Genomic DNA, 18,592 nt, shown 5'->3' with positions numbered 1-18,592 from the left:
GCCCGAGCCCGAGCCCGAGCCCGAGCCCGAGCCCGAGCCCGAGCCCGAGCCCGAGCCCGAGCCCGAGCCCGAGCCCGAGCCCTAGCCCTAGCCCTAGCCCGAGCCCGAGCCCGAGCCCTAGCCCTAGCCCTAGCCCGAGCCCGAGCCCGAGCCCGAGCCCTAGCCCTAGCCCTAGCCCGAGCCCGAGCCCGAGCCCTAGCCCTAGCCCGAGCCCGAGCCCGAGCCCGAGCCCGAGCCCGAGCCCGAGCCCGAGCCCGAGCCCGAGCCCGAGCCCGAGCCCGAGCCTGAGACCGAGCCTGAGCCCGAGTCCGAGCCAGAGCCCGTGCCCTAGCCGTAGGGTCAACTAAAATACAATTTTCTTAGTCTGGTCTCTTAGTCTGCAGCACATCTATCTAGGCTCTTATGACTCTTAGAGTCTCTAGGGAGAAGTAGTGTGTAATTATTATAGGAGGACTGCATTTATATGTTATTAGTCCTTTTCCCCTTGCAGCTTTTACTACACTTTATTTGTTCTCCATGCTTACTGGCTTAGGTAATATATGCCTGGGGGTATTCTTTTTCAACTCCAGGCCATTTCATACACTGTTTACTCCTTTCACTTTGATAAGTCTCTTATTTAAGTTAAGGACATTTTCTTCTGTATTTTTGTTGACAATGTTTTTTTCTTTGTTTTGTTTTTTGGGTTTTTTGCTTTTGACCCGAGTTTCTTTTCCTCCTTCTTATATACTTTATTGTCTTTATCATTTTATTATTATATTTGTTATTTTGTAGAAAAGCCCTATCTATTTCTTGGATGTTTTCTTACAGGATTGCCTTTCTTTCTTTATTTTTCCTTCCTTCCTTCCTTCCTTCCTTCCTTCCTTCCTTCCTTCCTTCCTTTCTTCCTTCCTTCCTTCTTTCTTTCTTTTTTTTTCTTTTTTTCGGAGCTGGGAACCAAACCCAGTGCCTTGCGTTTGCTAGGCAAAGGCTCTACCACTGAGCTAAATCCCCAACCCCCTCTTTCTTCTTCCTTCCTTCCTTTCTTTCCATTTCCTTTCTTCTTATTCCCCCTCCACTCTTTTTCCTCCTTTTGGATTTAACATATTCCTCTATCTATGCATCCATTCCTCCTATCATCTCTTCAATGCCTGAGACTCTCTATTCCATCTGTTGTAGTCTGTTATTAAAATCTGCCTCTGAGAGACTATTTGAGTTCCTACATTTTACTCATCCACATCTCCCTGTTTAGGTTTTCTTTATTCATTTCCTTTCACAGTTAGGGTTTTCACAGATTTCTTTATTTTTCTCTTTAAAGACCTCTATCATATGTGCAAATGCTGTTTTACAGTCTTTTTTATTCTCGTTCTTCAGTCATGCTGACATATTCAGGGCCTTCTGTAATAGTGTTGATGGGCTCTAATAGAGATTTGAATGCCCTGGCTGTTACTGGTTGTGTTTTTATACTAGTCTGTAGGTATCTGGGATTGGGAAGATGGTAATTCTAGGTGCTGGTGTCTGGTTTTGTGTGATAGAAAGTATTTGATCTCAACCATGAATTTCTACCCATCCTTTATCCATTTAGTTTCTGGATAAAAGATGCATACAAGCTTTATATTTATGACAATCCTTAATTAGCACAGGAACTGGGCAGATAGCTATCCTGTACACTATTATGCATATTTCTCAGCCAATAATTCCATTACATAATTTGCCATGGTTTTGTCTGGACTGCTTTTAATCCCAATTAGCCAATTCCCATGGCCATTATCTAAAGATTCTTACCTCATGGTGGCTTCTCCTCTGCTCTGTTTACCTTCTTCTATCTACCCCTGTCATGGTCTCCTCCCACCCCGAACCTGGGAACACCAGGGAACACCGATCTCAATTCTGCACAGCTTTTGAGTGTAGGCATTTTTATTTACAATTCAGAAATAACTTCTGGGCAAGGTCACTTAAGAGTATGGATTAGTGTTTTCTTTCTTTTGTTTTGTTGTTGTTGTTTTTCATTTGGCTTTGTTTGTTTGGTTGGTTGGTTTTTGAGACAGTGTTTCTCTATTAGTATTTTCAAAAGCCAATTGTTTGATTAAGATATCTGGGGTCAGAGAAAGGACCACCCGTTTCCTTAAATCTTGTGTATGGTAATCAAGAAATTCTACTAAAACTTCTGAAGGGCCCTGTTACCCTTCAGCCCCAGGGTTTATATAGGTACCTCTGGATATTCTCTAATTTACTTTATTGATCAGGATGGTCTTAAACTCAGAGATCTGCCTGCCTCTGTCTCCCGAATGCTGGGATTAGAGGCGTGTGCCAGCATTCTATGTTAGTGCCCTGAATAATTGCAAGAACTGAGTAGTCTCTCCCTGCTAAGAAAGATTTTGATATGCATGCTGTGCAGACTTTTCAGGGAGTCATGAAATCAGTGTGGTCTTGCTGACTCATGCCTGCTGATGCCTGCCTGCCTCTGCCAGGTAGTGCCAAAGCTGCTGATTCATGTTTACTATCCAGAGTCTACCGAACTGGATCGCTGATGTATCTGTGAAGGGTTTGTGAGTAGATCAAGCTGCTGCTGCTGACCTGTGAACTGACTGCCGATTTCCCATCTGACAAAACAAATGGGAGTTGCTCCAAAGAACCATTTTTAAACAAGTCCACTCCCCCATATTCTTTCTTTCCCACTACCTCTGGTAAAAATGGCTAAAAAGAAAGTTAAAATACTTAAGAACCATCATTAAAAATAGGTTTTAAAAAGTTGCAGTTATACTCCTGCTTTTTAGTACCCGAGAAACATCCCTGGCTCTTCTAAAACTTGGTGTGTAGACCAGGGTGGCTTAAAACTTACAGAGATATGTCTGTCTTTGCCTCCTGAGTGCTGGGATTAAAGGCATGTACCACCACCCCATCCGGTCAACAGCTCTTGAAGAGCTTCACTCACACATGACATGGTGCTGAATCTGTTTCTACCACATGAGTCACTAAGAGATAATGACACTCTTACCTTCCCACTCGAGTGGTTCTGTTCAGTACCTCTATTCCAACGCACATGATCCAAATTATTCTTCTGCCACTAATGTTGTTTTACTTTTCTTCTGTTGCCGTTTGGAAGTTAGTGTTGAAATTAGAAGCTTTAAAAGTCAATAAATAAATCGCAGAAGTTAAAACATGCACATGAACGATAATCAATACTTTACATGGCACAATGTTCAAGATATTTCTAAATTTAGAAAAATATGAGGAACATCTATCACGTTAAAGAAACATAAGAGTTATCTCTGATACCTCTTCAGTTACATACTCTAATAGGAACTAATGTTGAAAGCACCATTAGGAAATCTGTGTACTTTCCTGACAGAGACCAGCACTGGCATCCATCTGGTGTGCAAACTGAGGCAGGCAGCCATTGCGGGTCAGTGCTTAGAGCTCCTGATGGTTGGATCCAGATACCTAAAGATGCTGCTGCCAAAGGAAACCAGAAATCAGAGAAGTTACTCAGCAGACCTGAAGGAACAATACTTAAATTACTGGGGATGGAACTCCCTGAGGGTACTGGAAAAACTATGAACTTTTTCTAACTTCTTGGGGCCAGCAAGAAAGAGAAGGAAAGAGAGAAAATTCTCTCTCTCTCTCTCTCTTTCTTTCTCTTTACACACACACACACACACACACACACACGCACACACACAAATACACACACAAACACACGGAGGAATGAACACATGCACTGAGTGGATGAAACAAAAGACAAAGTCCAGTAACTTCATATACACAAATATATGCATACAAACACACAGACGTATATGCATAGAGACCTATAGACAGACATATGTACATTCACACATAGATTAGTTAATGCAGACCTCTAGCAAGCAGGCTTCAAACATTTCATACCTGGATGCATAAGTACACACAATAGGTGGCCTGAGAAAGCAACACACACCCAGACAGGCAACAAGCTTTACACATATACCTACATACATACACATTGTTGATGGGTGAAAGGAACAATGTTCCAAACTACCATAGACACAAACGTTACACATACACATATGTGGTGAATGAGGGTGAAAGCTCCAACCCTCATCCATGCAAACTCTGCACATATACATATATACATAATACATGTGTACATGCATACATACATACATGCATACATGCATGCATACAAGCACACACAATTGATAGATAAAAGAACAATGCTCTAACCATCACACACACAACCCTTACACATATTCACACATACCCCATAGTTTATGTTAGAAGAAATAATGCTGCAGTCCACCACACATAAGCCTCAACAGAGACACATAGTTGGTGGATGCTCCAATCCCCAAAATTTATTCTTCATTTCATCCAATATATATCCCAGCAAAATCTTTCATGCAGTATTAAATTACAATGTGTTTGTGTTTTAGTTTTATTGTAGTGAATGGTTAGTGAATGATGTGGTTTTCAATACCTTATAAGAAATAACATTACAAGTACAGGTAAAGAACAAAAATTAGTACCACAAACCCATGAACATTCATAACAAAGCAACTTATCATGGATTAACAAGGCGTAAGCAAGCAAGATAGTTTTCTCAGCCAGTTTCTGTTACTGGCAGGCAGCAATTAGCAATTACAAAGAAATGAGTAATTATTTTCTTATTCATCTTAAAAGTAATCTTGTAAGAATCTTAAAAGGATTACACATCTAAACTTTTATATAAAAATCAGTCATATCTTCCTTAAGTCCTCAGAATGCATATTGACTTATCAGAAATTCGTAGTAAGTCTTATCAGGATGCTGAGGGGAAAATGGGTGTAAGAAATCAGTTATCACCAGTCCAGCCTGAGTGAGAGTCATGTCAGCTATTAGTGCCATTGTACTTATTTCCTGATCATAAAGATCCTAGCTTAACCCATACGAGTGTGCCTTACTGAACTTCAAATTATTTCCTAAGATTTTCTACATCATAGCCAATAGTAGAAAACATCTCAGCCTAGCTTCACTAACAACTTTTATTCCCAATATTTTGTAAGGGTGGAGGTCATTGCTGACAATCTAAGTTCTTCACAGGTCCAAAGGCTTTTCCTCCTATTGATGCTGGACAGTGCCATCCTCTGCCACATATGTGACTAGAGTCATGGGTCCCTCCTTGTGTACTCATTGGTTGGGGGTTTAGTGCCTGGGAGGTCTAGTGGGGTTCGATTGGTTTATATTGTTGTTCTACCTATGGTTTTGCAAACCTTTTCTGCTCTTTCAGTCTTTTCTCTATCCTCTCCATTGGGGTCCCCTTGTTCAGTCCAATGGTTACCTGCAACCATCCTAATCTGTATAGTAGGGCTCTGGCAGAGCCTCTCAGGAGACACCCTTTATCTGGCTCCTGTCAGCAAGCACTTCTTGGCATCAGCAATAGTGACTGGGTTTGGTTGCTGTTTATGGGATAGATCCCGAGATGGGCCAGTCTCTGGATGACTGTTTCTTCAGTCTATGCTCCATTCTTTGTCCCTGTATTTCCTCCCATAAGTATTTTGTTCTCCCTTCTGAGAAGAAATGACACATCCACATTTTGGTCTTCCTTCTTCTTGGGCTTTTGGTCTGAATGCTCTCTGAGTCCAGTGAAACCAAGGATGGGGATTGGAGCTAACTTCAGAGAGTTCTCTATTCTAGGTTTAGAGTGGCTCTTGGAGCTTACCACCACCCTAGAGCCTTAGCTCGTCTCCTGACTCACATGATAATGACTGCGAAACCAAGTGGACAGGTACTTGAGAACAGCTATCTCAATTCCTGAAAGATCACCCTGTGACATCTCTCCTTGGGTGCTGATAACAGGGTCCAGGGACTTTGGCCTCAGCCCAAAAGTAACAGGAAACTAAAAAAGAACAACCAGGGAACTTTCCTACCTCATACAGGAAGGGTAGGAAGGAGAGCCTGGTGCACATGCAGAGGCCTGCAAGGACCTGTCCTACCCAGTCTTTGTGCCCTTCCCCTTTTCAGCTTGTCAGAGGGGTTGCCAATGTCCAAGTGACCTAGCCAGGTAGCTCTTTTTTTTCTTAAATTTCTTTTTTTTAATTTACATTTCAAATGCTATCCCCTTTCCTGGTTTCCCCTCCATACACCCCCTATCCCATCTCCCCTCCCCCTGCCTCTTTGAGGGTGTCCCCCAACCATCCACTCACCACTTTCTCCCTCCCTGCCCTGATATTCCCCTGCACTGCAGGGGCCCATCCTTGGCAGGACCAAGGGCTTTTCCTTCCATTGATGCTCAAAAAGGCTATCCTCTGCTACATATGCGGCTGAAGCCATGGGTCTGTCCATGTATACTTTTTGGATGGTGTTTAGTTCCTGGGAGATCTGGTTGGTTGGTATTGTTGTTCTCATGGGGTTGCAAACCCCTTGAGCTCCTTGAATCCTTTCTCTAAATACTCCAATGGGGACCACATTCTCTGTTTAAGTTGCCAGCCTCTGTTATTTGTCATGCTCTGGAAGAGCCTTTCAAGAGACAGCTATATCAGGCTCCTATCAGCTTGCACTTCTTGGCATCAGCAATATTGTCCGGGTTTGGTAGCTGTATATGCGCTGAATCCCCAAGTGGGGCAGTCTCTGGATGGTCTTTCCTTCAGTCTTTTCTCTAAACTTTGCCTCTGTATTTCCTGCTGTGAGTATTTTTGTTCCTCCTTCTAAGAAGGACTGAAGCATCCACACTTTAGTCGTTCTTCTTCTCGAGCTTCATGTGTTCTGTGGATTCAATGTTGGGTAATCCAAGCTTTTGGACTAAACTCTTAAGGGCTCTCTCTCTCTCCTCAGATTTACCCTCAGTCTGTGTCATCACTGGGATGTCCCACTTCAATTGTAGCTGCTCTTCTGCACATAGTGGAAACTAGTGCTTATTCCTTGTGAAGATGAATTTTTTCATCTTGTGTGTGGAGGGGTCTGTGCTTATGTATAAGGAACTGCTGACTGGCTATGCACATGAATGGATAGCTAGTGCCCATAGACTGCAGCCTGCTCCATCTTCCCCACCCTTGCCTGAGGAAGCTCGCTAGGGATCCTGGCTTCTGAGGGAACACGTCTTTCCCCTCCATTCACTCTACACTATTTCCTGTTCTTTCAATTTTTTTTAGTGAAGCTGAAAGTGCAGTTCAGTAATAGATTCCTACCTAACGCTGTAGGAGTCTGCAGAGTTAGAACTTGTTTATTCTTGGCAGGAAGGCTGCTCCTGTGCCCTGGGAAAGGGCAAGGCCTTTTCTAAAAGAATACAATGTAACATTCTTTTGGAAGTTACTCAGGACCTGCTTAGCTACTGCAAAAACACCTTAGAAAAACTGATAGGTTTAAATGTAAAGTGGATCCAAAACTTCATAATGAAAATTTCCTTAATTTTACCAGAGTTTGGAGTTAAAGGACAAAATAAAACATAGGGAAAATACATTTGAGTGCTGGGAGCTCTGCAGCAGCCTGGGAGGGAAATAGGAGGGAGGGGCCACAGTGGGTGGGGTTCAGGTATAGGTGTGAGGCCATGTGCTTTCCCATTGCTTACCCGCCATTGTTCACCCCACTGCTCACTTTGGACAGACTTTCAAAGAGCTGACACAGGTCAAAAAGAGTCATATTAACCAAGACAAGTAAGTGTCCCTACAACAATACAGAAAAAAATAATTCAAAGAAGGCATTCTTAACTCTCATTCTTAACTTTTGATCTGGAATAAAATAAGAAGCAAATGGAAATGTTTATTGGAGACAAATATTTTGCACTTTTGCAAATAATTGATAGGTAATGCCTAAATGTTGGGTATGGAATTTAGTGAAAATGCTTCTGTTGATATTACATATAATAGCAGAAATCAATTGGCAATAGTATGAGATTAACAGGTAGGCGAATTTTAGCAGGGTTTGTTGAGGATGCTTCTAAAACATGTCATACTTCCCAGTGACACAATCCTGGTGGAAACCACTTAGGCAGGACATGTGTGAGCATCAAGTCTCAAGGCCCTCTGAATGCTCAGATGGATTTTATACTGGTGTTGCTTCAACTCTACATGTTCTGCACAAGACAGAGGCAACATATTACTAAAAAATATTTAATTGCCTCCTCTCCTCTCTTTTTCAGGCCCTTCTTGTTAGTTTGCACCTCTGAGTGCAAACATTAAATTAACTATAAGGCATATTGTCTGGAGACATTATTGAAGATTTGTGCCTCTGTAACAAAGTTGATTTTCAAACGGGGGTTTCCCAAACAGCACAAAATAAGACAGAGACATTAAATAATCACCGCAATACTTAGTTTAAAAAATAGAATGATGGCAAAGCAAACCTGATGGGTTCTGGTGTAATGTGGGAGATGTAAACATAGACTGAGCAGGCAGAGAGCAAGAGAAGCCCACGGTGTTTGAGATGACTGAAGGAATACACCATGGAAGGTCTACAGAGTTCTTAGTTCTTAGAGTATTCGTTCTGTATGATACTAAAAAAATATACACGTATTGTGCTGGGTATTTTGGCACCTAATCCTTCTAAATTCCTTACAGACTAATAATATTCTGGCACAGGAGTACATTTAATGACATTACTCAATTGGTACAAATAATGAGCACATTTTAAAGACTGACCAGCAAAAATCTTTTGCTAAGTATCCAAACATGTTGATCATAGCCCAAATATAGAGGTTGGAATTCTGTCGAGCTTGTGGCCTGGTAAAACTCTTTTTCAATATTCTTGTGAAGCTTCAGTAGACTTACTCAGTAAGCTGACACATTGGGTAAATACATATGACAAATCAGCTCCCTTAAGTTCCACTTCCTTGGCAATGGCACCAGGTACCCCAGATTTATTGATTACAACCATTGTTTCTATGACTGTTTGAATCCTTAAAGGGGAGCCACATTTTTAGGATGGAACTTCTCCTGAACGCCTTCTTTCTCCACAAGAGCAGTGTTGTAGGTCCATTGGCTTCACATACTCTTCCTATTAGGGTGATGCCATAACTCTTAACTTCCTCTATACAGTTGTTTAAGGTCGCATTGGTTGGATTGTGTGTAATAAGAAATCTCATGTTCTTGTATGTGACTTCTACAGGAGCAAGGCGTTTCATTCAAGCCACATGAATGTAGTTTTTTAAAGAAACATGGAATAGGGTTATGAAAGAATTAAAAAAAACGAATACAGAAATGATTCCAAGCAAAAACCAAAACCAGAGGGGGTGATGGAGAGAGAGAGAGAGAGAGAGAGAGAGAGAGAGAGAGAGAGAGAGAGAGAGAGAAACTGAAATCTGCTTCAATATTCATATACTCCACTTAAAAGTTTAAATGGTTGAGGACGGGAAATCAATGTATTTGTCCATTGGCACAAAAGATGTGGTATAGTGAGTGGTGGACAGAATGCATTCTATGATTAACTATTGGGTTAAAATGATTTTGTGAACTGTGTTGTACCGTGTGTATTTTTCTGTCTCACAAATAATGTTTTGTCATTTGTCTTAGTGAAAATAACTGCTGTGCAAATAGAATTTTTTTAAAAAATAAAACATTTCCCCAAACTTCAGTTCCTTTTTTCCCCCACTGTGGCATTTCAGGACAGGGCCTGCTGGGGATGCAGCTAGTGAGGAGCTCTGTCTGTAGCTCCTGAAATAAAGCTGAATCTATCTTTTCATCTTTTCAGATGTGTGTCCAGAGAAACATGCAACTTTCTAGGGGTAGGAATGGAATGCTGAAGTTGAATTTATAAAGGAGAGCGAGAAAGAGGGAGAGAGAGGGCAATTTTTATTTGAATATCTGGGGGGAAACACAGTTTTGCAAAGTCAGTTTTAAAAAGAGTACTGATTGTTTCTTGTGTTTGCAAACTCTTTTCAAATGTGTAAGGTGGGGGAACGAAAGTGTTGAACTTCAGGAGAGTTGTTTGGCTTCATGCTTGAGTATTTTGACAATAAGGACTATTGTAATAGTTTGTAATATTCATCCAGTTTGCCAGGTCACAGGTAGGCTGAAGGGTGGGGAATGGTGCTAAGCTGAGCTGATTGGTGCATCCACTCTTCCACCTTTTGCAGATCATGGCAGGGGCACCCATGGCCCACACCAAGGTTCTCCAGCTTCCTCTCTCTGCTCATCCCCCATGTACCCGCTTCTCCCTCCATCTTGCTCTTAAGCATCCTGGAGTCAGTTTCTGGAGACAATGTTTAACAAACTCCCTTTTCCTTCTTACTTATCTGTCCTGTTTCCTATGCAGGTCACCTCTCCCCTGTGATGCTACAGATGCTCCATTCACACTTGTGTGTACTGTTAAAATAGCTGTCAGTCTGGGGAGACTAAGAGCAGAAGTTGTAGCTGTCTGGAAGCACATTCTTCTGTGTGTCTGGTTTGGAAAGCTGACATCCTGTAGGAAGTTCCTTAGTTGTTTACAAAACTGTACAGTTGATGCAGGTCTAGGACTTTGCTGTTTTTCCTGGGCAAGTTGTAACCTAGAATTACCATTCTATGAGTCTGCTTTCTCACACCGACTGAGCTTTGCCCTGGGAAATCCTTCTACAATACCCTTTGTGCCCTTCCAGTCTGCAGTTCGGACACTTGGAAACTTATCTGAAGCTCTCCGTCCAGAAGTTCAGTTTACCTGAGTGCACTCGGCTTACTAATTAGCCTAGTTATTGGCCATTTTTCCTGAATTACTCTGTTTTCTCGTTTGCGTCTTGTTTGTGTCACTATGTACAAATTTGTAGTTCACTATGTGAAACTTTACTTCTTTTTATGATGAGTAGCTGTTCATCTTTTAAAAGTTGGGATTCAGTTTGAGTTAATTGCTATGTTGTCTCAGGTAGAAAAATACTAATTGTCAAAGATAATGTATTTAAATATATACCTCCATTCCCTTAACCCCAATTGACAACTAATAAACTACATAGGAAAACAACCTCTTCTTGACAACCAATCACTGTTTTTTGTTTGTTTGTTTGTTTTTTGACGTCTGACAGGGATCCTTTAATGACTGACAGTGGTGGGGCAGAGCCACACTTGACAAAAGCTTACATGGATGGGACCATGCAAATGAGCCTCATGAGTATTCATGACAAACTAATGAGGGGAGAAACAGGGCTGTAATGAGGGCAAGGCTTGAGGTGGAAGCAATGAGTTCACTAGGCACAGGGTATCAACAGTAACTATGATGTCTGAGGCCGGCCTGGGCAGCGAGTGATTGACAGGGGAGCCATGGCCAGCACTGATCCTTCAATGACTGACAGTGGGGGCTGTGATACACTTGATGGACGGTTCCCATGGGCGGAGTCTCTGGGTGCGTGGAGGGTAATGGTGACACCTGTAGCCATCACTGGCAGGGCTGGGACCTCACATAGTCAAGAAGTGTGTGTGTGGGGGGGCGCATATGACATCACCAGCAGCGGAGGCCGAGCCCCAGTGTGCGTTTGACTTCAGGATTGCCCCACAGTCATGCACGCAGACCCGCCCAATTCTTTCACCATTTAGGAATGTTTGAATCAGAATGGGCAAGAAAAGGGCTAGACTCACAGCATCTACCCCGCCCCCTGTCACCATGACGGACATTCACTGGATCCCAAAGCACAGCTCACTGCACATCAGTAACATACACTTGTGCCAAGCTGTGGGAAGAGCCTCAGAAGACGTGACTGCGCGTGTGCATCCAGTCCCCGCTGTCACCATCAAGTAAAGTCATCAAGATTCCGGGTCAGCACTTTGAATGCCGCGGCCTGAGTCCCTCAGGACCGTCGCTATTCTGTCGCGCCGCGGGGCGCCGGTGCCTGGAGCATGTCACTCTTTAATTGTATCCTGGTCGCGGTGTCACTGTCACACTTCATGACGACTTCATGCCGCGCCACATCGGACCATCTCACCCGGTTCTCCCGTAACTTTGTGGCTCCTGTGACGTTTTCAAGCCGGGATGGCTCCAGTTACCTAGTTCAGTTCTGTGACTTGGCCTGTTTCCTGTGATCGGGTCAGTGATGACCTCAGGCGGCGCCCACCTCCTCACGCTCTTACTGTTTGCTGTGGTCACACCAGGACATTGGACCACGCCCAGATATCTCTGCTCTGCCTTTATTTCCACAGCCCTCCTCTCTTCCTGATTCCCGTGACGCCATCACTCCTGGCCGGAAGTGCCAGGCTAAGCGTCCTTTGCGGGGGTTTTGAAACAGGGGGAGCACCGGGTGTGTCCATCGCAGATTCCTGAGTACGTACATACGTCCCGGTGCCGACCTGGACCCAAGGTCCTCAATGGGACTCCGGAAGCCAACGCCTCCGTCATTGAAGACGTTTCACTACTGTCTTCCTGTTTTCCCGTCGCGCTCTGTGACGCCATCACGCCGCGTCTTATCCTTCTGTGTTCCTGGATCTTGCGTTAACGCTGGTGACGCTATCACTCCTCGACAGAAGTCCCGGGCTCTGTTTCAGCCGCGGGCAATTTGAAGCGGTGGAAATGTTGGTACATTGTCCAGGTGGGGATCCCGCGTTCACCATGGCGCCCCAGAAGCCGCCTCCGTCCCCGCTCCAATCCTGTTTACAGAGGAAGGTTGATGAGCACTTCCTGCGCTGCCTCAGGGATCCTGGCACACAAAGCACGCTGCGAGTGGGGCTGCGGTGCATCCACAGACCTGCCGTGACCTCCGACCACATGGTGACCCACAACCCCGCTGCAACCCTCGATCACGCCTCCAAAGCCATTGCTGCTCCAGCCAAAATTGCTCCGCCCGCCAATACCGTGGTCACCGCCTCCATTCCTAGATTTCTGGCTCATTGTGACCACTCGATCCGCGACCCCGTGGTGGCCCCCGAACCCCCCCCCCCCGCCTTTGTCACTTTCACCGCCATTACTAAGTTTTCAGCCTCACGGAAAATGAACAGACACGGAGCAGTGAGTAATGTCTCCGGGGAGCATGGCAGGGTGGGAGTGATGTTCCTGTGGGGGGATCAGGGACTGGTGAATGAGGCCCGCTGACCACACCCGACCCCTATGACCCCCGTCCCCAAGTCCTTCCCAGAGGAGAGGAGCCTCAGCCGACTGCCCTGCTTCCAGGCCCCCAACCGCTGTTAATAAGTGCTAATGACTATATATACCTATAAAGTCAAACATACAGTCTTCCATGGCTTTTGAGGTAGGAAGATAGAAGCTTTAGATATGGCTTTGAATCTGGCTGTATGACCTTGGACAAGCTTTTCCTTCATAGTTTGAATACATCATTTTCTATTAGTTCTTAAAAAGGCATTTACTAGGACTATGAATCTACAGGTATTAGGTAAGTGTTTTCCATGGAATGCTCTTATAGCAATGTACTAAATAGGGCCAGATATTCTACAGAGAATGCCATGAGAAGAAAACTAATCACAGGAGACCTTAGGTAGTACCTACTGTCTACAAGTGAGCAGACACTGAAGGTTATTGTGATTCTTTTTTTCATTAGAATGTAAGGGATTGTAAATCGTAGTATAAACTGGGCTTGGTTACTCTCAGCACTAGGTAGGCAGAGGCAGGGGGGGGTCTCTGGTAGTTTGAAGCCAGTCTGATCTACATAGTGAGAATCAAATCAATTACAGCCTGCATAATTAGACACCATCATAAATAAAGACCAAAATAAATCGTAGGGTAAGTTAAACAGAATTTTGAATCACAGACAACCAGTGTCAACAGAAACATTAGTGTGGATATTAATCGATATTTTAAAAATGTAATTTTCTTTGAACACAACTTGAGAGTATGAGAAAAGTGGTAAGTGGCAGGTTCTTTTAATATCTCCTCTCCTTGTAAACCATGCACAGATGCAAGTTTTAAGTTCTAGTGTTATCTTCCTTAGATTGTTGGATTAGTGCCCTCCCTGGTGTCCTTATTTTGCTTGCTGTTCCTCAGATTACAATCAGAATGATCTTTTGATAAAGAACTTGGATTGAACCGTTTGTGCTCAAAATTCTCAAATACCTCTGGGTTACATACAGAATTGAATCTAAGCTCCTCCCTGCCATCAGGGCAGCTGCCAACTTAACTTAGCCTTACCCCATGACTCTCGCTATTGGACTTCAGGATGCTACCCAGGCAGATAGACTGGACACCTCTTCTGGCTGGTGACAGTTGTTCTTGTCTTCTATTGCTGTTCTTTACTTGAGGGAGCTTCTCCTCCTTCCTAAATTAAATATTTTTTCTTTTACTCTTTTGTATTTATTATCAGATACACTTTCCACTTGTTAATTATTCCCATTACACTCTTTGACTCTCTCTCTTCCTAACAACAGAGTAGAATCGCTTTTGATTTGTTCATAAATTTATCCTTGGTACTTAGAACTGTGCCTAGTACCTAATAGGCTCTTTGTAAAAATTTCTAAGGGAATGCTGTAGTTGATTTGACCTTTTGACATCTTGAATCTAGATCCTGCCTGCTACCATTTGCTGACTGCATGACCCTGGATAGGATAATGACTTCTGGTGCTTCATTTTATTCAGCTATGTAAGACGACTACAGTATTACTTACTCCACAGCATTACAGTGAGCACTTGAGTCAATACATGTTAAAGATCACAGGTCTGAGTTTTCTATGCTTTGTGAAGAGGCCAGAGTCTATGTTCAGTGTCTTCCAGTTGCTCTCTACCTTAATTTTTGAGTCAAAATTTCTCCCTGAACCTGGAGCTTCCCATTTTGGCTGGACTGGCTGCCTCCTAGCATCTGTTTCTTATCATACAATGTGTTGGACTTAGAAAGAAATGTGCAGCACTGCGCCAGAGTGGATGTAGATAAGGATCTGAACTTAGGTCCTCCTGTTTGCAGAGCAGGCACTTTACTTATTGAGCATCTTCCTCAACCTTAAAAATGAACAAAGAAACATATAAACAAATAATCCAAACTTTTTAAATAAAATTGTTTCTTCTTTCTCTCTCCCTCCCTTTCTTCCCCCCAACCCCTCTCTCTTATTGGAGGCTGGGTTTTTTGGCATTTCCTGAGTAGTCTATAAATTAGCCTGGTTTCAAAGTCAAGTGATCTGCCTACCTACCTCTGTCTCCAGAGTGCTGGGATTAAAGGTGTGTTACCGTTGTTTGTGTTCTTACAACATTTTCTATTGAATTTTTTATAGAATTCATTTTTATATATTTTTTTGAATGAAATTTTGTGGCCTACCAAAATTTGTTTGACTTTCTAAGTAGTCTATCAGTAAGCCTAGAATAAGATAAAAGTGATTTCCTGAGAATGAGAAAGGTACAGATGCCTTTCCTACGTTTTGCTTTGATGTTCTACTGGAAATACAATTGTGGTGACAAGAGAACTAACTGGGGCTTCCTTTTTCCTGACAGGAAAAGCCTAGAAGATCTTAGGGAATTCTGTTTCTTGTAGTGTTCAGGAAGGAGAGGTGTCTTATTATCTTTAATGTGATGCTTTCTACCATTTTGTACAAGGAGCTTTCCTACATGTTGTATTCTGGTTCTCAAGTTGGAGTGTATTTTTACTTAGCATTTGTCCTTGCAAATGGTGTTTTGTAATTCCTTTTATATATCAGTCTCAACCTTAAGTCATAGGATTGTAAGTCTTGTGACTGATACTTAAAAACGAACATGAAAGACTACTTGTTTTTTAACATTTATTCCAAAATTTAATAATAATTGGTAAATTCCTATGTATGCCCTATGCTACAAGACTCTTTGCTAAGTCGTTTCCCATTTAATATTCCAAAGGTCTATTTAAATTCAGCGTACTGAGAAAGGAACAGGTTTACAGAGATAACAATACTTGGTTGGCTCACATGGTATAAAAGGAACCATGATTTTTACTTTCTTTTGATTCATGACGCAGGTGCTAATTCTTTTGTGAGCTACATTTTAAAAGGACAAAGTTTTGCATTTTTGCCATATATTTGTAAGTGTGTTTTACTCCAAATTACTGACAGTATTGTGTTATTTCTGCCCAAGAGGATGTTGTCTGATTCCTGGCAGCTGTAGTGTCTGGTGTTTGCAGGATGCTGGGATTTGGACTGTAGGCCTCATGATCGCACCGCAAGTTCTTTTAACCTGGGAACCATCTATCTAGTCACCAGAGCTGTAGTGAATACAGATTTAAACATGGACACTACGGGAGGATAAATGCACATGCAAGCATGACAGGCATGAGAGAAAGAAAGGCAGATGTGGGGAAGAGAGCTGTGTAATCCAGAGACAGAAGTGAGCTAAGGCCAAGAACAGATGGTTTGAAACACCTTTAATTAATTAATTAATTAATTAATTAGTATATTCTGTGTGCAAATGTCTATATGTGTCAGTGTGAGTATATGGAGGTCAGAGGACAATGAGTGGGGAGTTTGTCCTCCTACCACATGGGATAGAACTTGGATCCTCATGATTGATGACAAGTTGCTTAACCCCCTTTTGAAAATTACATTTTTTACAATTTTTTTATTAGATATATTTCTTTGTTTCTCCATCTTTATTAAATTGGGTATTTCTTATTTACATTTCAATTGTTATTTCCTTTCCCAGTTTCAGGACAACATCCCCCTAACACCTCACTCTTCCCTTCTATATGGGCTTCCCTTCCCCATCCTCTCACCATTACCACCCTACCCACAAAAATCACATTCACTGGGGGTTCAGTCTAGGCAGGACCAAGGGCTTCCCCTTCCACTGGTGCACTTACTAGGATATTCATTGCTACCTATAAGGTGGGAGCCCAGGTTCAGTTCATGTATATCCTTTGGGTAGTGGCTAAGTCCTTGGAAGCTCTGGTTGGTTGGCATTGTTGTTCCTATGGGGTTTCGAGCCTCTTCAAGCTCTTCCAGTCCTTTTTTCTGATTCCTTGAACGGGGGTCCCATTCTCAGTTCAGTGGTTGGCTGCTGGCATTCGCCTATGTATTTGCTGTATTCTGGCTGTGTTGCTCAGGAGAGATCTACATCTGGTTCCTGTCAGCTGGAACTTCTTTGCTTCATCCATCCTATCTAGTTTGCTGGCTGTATATGTATGGGCCACATGTGGGGCAGGCTCTGAATGGGTGTTCCTTCTGCCTCAGTTCTAAACTTTGCCTCCCTAGTCCCTCCCAAGGGTATTCTTGTTCCCCTTTTAAAGAAGGAGTGAAGCATTTGAAGTTTGGTCATCCTTCTTGAGTTTCATGTGTTCTGTGCATTTAGGGTAATTCAAGCATTTGGGCTAATATCTACTTATCAGTGAGTCCATAACATGTATGTTTTTCTGTGATTGGGTTACCTCACTCAGGATGATATTTTCCAGTTTCATCCATTTGCCTATGAATTTCATGAAGTCATTGTTTTTGATAGCTGAGTAGTATTCAATTGTATAGATGTACCACATTTTCTGTATCCATTCCTCTGTTGAAGGGCATCTTTACAGCTTCTGGCTATTATAAACAAGGCTGGTATGAACATAGTGGAGCACGTGTCTTTGTTATATGTAGAAGTATCTTTTGGGTATATGCCCAAGAGAGGTATAGCTGGATCCTCAGGCAGTTCAATGTCCAATTTTCTGAGGAACCTCCAGACTGATTTCCAGAATGGTTGTAGCAGTCTGCAATCCCACCAACAATGGAGGAGTGTTCCTCTTTCTCTGCATCCTCGCCAGCATTTGCTGTCACCTGAGTTTTTGATCTTAGCCATTCTCACTGGTGTGAGGTGAAATCTCAGGGTTGTTTTGATTTGCATTTCCCTCATGACTAAAGATGTTGAACATTTCTTTAGGTGTTTCTCAGCCATTTGGCATTCCTCAGCTGTGAATTCTTTGTTTAGCTCTCAACCCCATTTTTTAATACGATTATTTGTCTCCCTGCGGCCTAACTTCTTGAGTTCTTTGTATATTTTGGATATAAGCCCTCTATCAGTTGTAGGATTGGTAAAGATCTTTTCCCAATCTCTTGGTTGTCCCTTTGTCCTAACAACAGTGTCCTTTGCCTTACAGAAGCTCTGCAGTTTTCTGAGATCCCATTTTTCAATTCTTGGTCTTAGAGGATAGGCCACTGGTGTTTTGTTGAGGAAATTTTCTCCAGTGCCCATGTGTTCGAGATGCTTCCCCACTTTTCCTTGTATTAGTTTGAGTGTATCTGGTTTGATGTGGAGGTCCGTGATCCACTTAGACTTAAGCTTTGTACAGGGTGATAAGCATGGGTCGATCTGCATTCTTCTACATGCTGACCTTCAGTTGAACCAGCACCATTTGCTGAAAATGCTATCTTTTCTCCATTGGATGGTTTTGGGTCCTTTGTCAAAAATCAAGTGACCATAGGTGTGTGGGTCCATTTCTGGGTCTTCAATTCTATTCCACTGGTCTATCTGTCTATCTGCGTACCAATACCATGCAGTTTTTATCACTATTGCTCTGTAATACTGCTTGAGTTCAGGGATGATAGTGATTCCCCCAGAAGTCCTTTTATTGTTGAGGATAGTTTTAGCTCTCCTGGGTTTTCTGTTATTCCAGATGAATTTGCAAATTGTTCTGTCTAACTCTCTGAAGAATCGTATTAGTATTTTGATGAGGATTGCATTGAATCTGTAGATCACTTTTGGTAAAATGGCCATTTTTACTATATTAATCCTGCCAATCCATGAGCATGGGAGATCTTTCCATCTTCTGAGGTCTTCTTCAATTTCTTTCTTCAGAGGCTTGAACTTCTTATCGTACAGATTTTTACTTGCTTGGTTA

At 42.7% G+C, this 18,592-nt stretch overlaps 1 protein-coding gene and 1 long non-coding RNA gene across 24 annotated transcripts in view; one reads left to right on the top strand and one right to left on the bottom strand.

Annotated features, from left to right (window-relative positions):
- Ralbp1l2 (ralA binding protein 1 like 2) overlaps positions 1-18,592 on the top strand; it is a 109,040-nt gene that overhangs the window by 32,692 nt on the left and 57,756 nt on the right.
- Positions 1-18,592, bottom strand: part of LOC108350029 (uncharacterized) — a 58,920-nt gene that overhangs the window by 33,469 nt on the left and 6,859 nt on the right. For 3 of the 23 annotated variants that reach the window (XR_005505610.2, XR_005505598.2, XR_005505612.2), the window contains exons 3-5: positions 13,963-14,089; positions 7,499-7,593; positions 2,975-3,432 (exon numbers count right to left, since the gene is read on the bottom strand). This is a non-coding gene — a long non-coding RNA (uncharacterized LOC108350029). Of the gene's footprint in view, positions 1-2,974; positions 3,433-7,498; positions 7,594-11,468; positions 12,471-13,962; positions 14,090-18,592 lie in introns of all 23 variants that reach the window. The other 20 variants (XR_005505603.2, XR_010052424.1, XR_005505605.2 and 17 more) reach the window with 18 other exon arrangements.

This window comes from Rattus norvegicus, chromosome 6, assembly GCF_036323735.1.
Source record: "Rattus norvegicus strain BN/NHsdMcwi chromosome 6, GRCr8, whole genome shotgun sequence".
In the NCBI taxonomy this organism is placed as follows: domain Eukaryota; kingdom Metazoa; phylum Chordata; class Mammalia; order Rodentia; family Muridae; genus Rattus; species Rattus norvegicus.
The sequence above is the reverse complement of the archived record's forward strand: the minus strand, read 5'-3'. Positions and strand labels throughout refer to the sequence as shown.